Source organism: Diachasma alloeum, unplaced genomic scaffold, assembly GCF_001412515.2.
Source record: "Diachasma alloeum isolate Michigan unplaced genomic scaffold, Dall2.0 Dall_scaffold_00701, whole genome shotgun sequence".
Lineage (NCBI taxonomy): Eukaryota > Metazoa > Arthropoda > Insecta > Hymenoptera > Braconidae > Diachasma > Diachasma alloeum.
The window spans coordinates 23,349-26,121 of NW_021680833.1; positions in this window are offsets into that span (position 1 = coordinate 23,349).

The window sequence follows — 2,773 nt, forward strand, 5'->3', positions numbered from 1 at the left end:
ATAAAATTTCTTGAAATAAAATTTGTCGACACAATAATCTCTTTTACAATTTTCACACAAAATTTAACACAAAATTATCCAACGGGCCCCACGTCGGGCGCCATTGAGACAGGCCACTTTATTTAGATAATACATACTCGATTAAATAAATGAATTCGATAAGAAAATGATTGAAATTAGACAAGAAAAATGCAACGACAGACGGCCTTCACTTGACGCGGCCTGGATCAAGGGCTGTCAGGGCTCTGGAGAATCCTTTCGACAATTATTTATATTATTCCACAACAAATAAATTATTAATTGGGCGCCAGTTAATTTATCGATAATTAACAACGATGACTCGGCTCAGGGAGTGGAAGTTGGAAGACCCAGAAAGTAATAAATTCGACAGAGAGAGAGAAAGGAGAAAAATAGGCAGGAATATGCAATAGAATTACTCACGTTCTATGTCGACAATTCACAAAGTATATTTAGAAATAAACACCTCGGGAATCGACTTTTTCCACACAATAATTAACACAATGAAACAATACGAAAGACTCGATACAATGAAAAGAAAAACCACAAGAAAATATAATGTACACGTGTGTACTGCCGGGGCAAGAGTGTCCTGCGGGGCCTTAAGCAGCCTGTTGCGTGGCAGCTAATCGATAGTTTTGGGTGCAAGCGCCGTCAATGTCGACTGGTGGCTGTTGCGCCTATTTTGAATATGAAATTCAAATATGAAATAAATAAATTAACCCTATAAGATTCCTGAGGCTATAAAATGTCGTCGACGCGAAGGGAAAATAATACCTCCTGTTACACCTTTGATAAAAAACACAACACCCCTATTTTTTCCATATAAATCATTTTCATTGGCTAATATTGATGAGCACATAAATCTCCCGTCATTTTTAAGTCCAAGTCAATAGACATACTGCGTGAGCTGAGTCTAGTCTGTGGGCCTAAGTCATGTGACTCGGTCTGTCGTTGATAAAAAATACAACACAACGATTTTTTCCATAAAAATCATTTTTGTTGGTTAATATTGATGGGCACATAAATCTCTAGTTATTTATAAGTCCAATGCAATAGACATACAGCGTGAGCTGAGTCTAGTCTGTGGGCCTAAGTTATGTGACTCGGTCTGTCGTTGATAAAAAATACAACACAACTATTTTTTCCATAAAAATCAGTTTTGTTGGTTAATATTGATGGGCACATAAATCTCTAGTCATTTATAAGTCCAAGTCAATAGACATACTGCGTGAGCTGAGTCTAGTCTGTGACCCTAAGTCCTGTGACTAGGTCTGTCTTTGATAAAAATACAACACAACTATTTTTGCCATAAAAATCATTTTGTTAACTAATATTGATGGGCACATTAATCTCGCGGCATTTATACATCCGATTCAGTAGACATAGGAGAAGAAGATTCATTGATAACAAATAATTCAACATGTTCCTATTGGCAATAATAATCATTTGTGCTTACGAATATTGATGAGCACATAATTTTCCATGCATTGTTCAACTACTCCGCCCATCCAAAATTCCCGTTATGGCGTTTATTTGGTTTCGACGCTTTTCCCCCTTCATTTTCCACTACCCCAGCATAGCAAAAAAATTTTGGATACCAAAAAAAAAGCACATAAATAGCACATAATTTAAGTGTTTTCAAAATGGCCGCCAAATCACTCGATTTCGCTAAATTTACGGAGGTAGATTTCCTCGTCTAAACACCTGGAGATATACCCACGACTCAACCGTCGTCACCACTCAGCCCTAAATTTCCCAATTGAATACGATGACTGCGCCAAGGTTCTGTTCCACCTGAAAAACAACAAAAGTCCGGGACCCGACGAGATTCCGAACGAATTTTACAAGAACCTACCCGCTGCGGGAATCAACGCTTTAACAATATTATTCAATGCAATTCTAGAAACTGGCGTTGTTCCTGACTCTTGAGGTGCCATAAAAAATATCGTTCTGTATAAAAAGGTGACAGACTTGATCCAGCGAACTACCGCAACATTGCACTGTTTAACTCAATAACAAAAATCGACACTCAGGTGCTCGCTAACCGCATATCCTACTGGGCTGAATCAAACGGAGTCCTGCCTGAATACCAATGTGGGTTCAGAGCAAATCGGAGCTGCACCGACAATTTGTTCTCATTCAACGCCATCACTGAGCTGATCCTGAACCAAAAAGGCAGATACCTGTATTGTCTATTTGTGGACTTCAAAGCCGCATTTGACTCTGTTGCTCATACAAAATTGTGGGAAAAACTAGACTTCCTTGGACTGGGATCAAAGGCGCTGAACTCCATTATCAACCTCTACTCATCTCTCAAACTGCAATACAGCATAAACGGCACCTTATCAAAGAAACTGGATGTAACCAGAGGCGTGCCACAAGGGGAAACCCTTAGTGCACTCTTTTTCGCACTTTACATCAGCGACATGGAAAGAAAATAGAGAAACAACGGTATATCCGGCATTGGCCTTGGATCTTGTATTCTTCGCCGAATCACTGGTGAGACTACAAAGACTCCTCAACATCTTCACCGCAGTGTGCGATGATCTTGGGCTTACCGTCAATGCTCAGAAAATTCAGGTTCTAATAATGCACAAAAGCCTCCACTGCACAAAAGCCCCAGTGTTCACGTTCGACCACTCCATGATTCAAATCACCAAAAACTACACGTATCTGGGGGTAATCTTTTCCTCAACCGGTAGCTTCTCGAAAGCAGCAAAAGACCGCATCTCAAAAGCATCCAAGGCCTCAG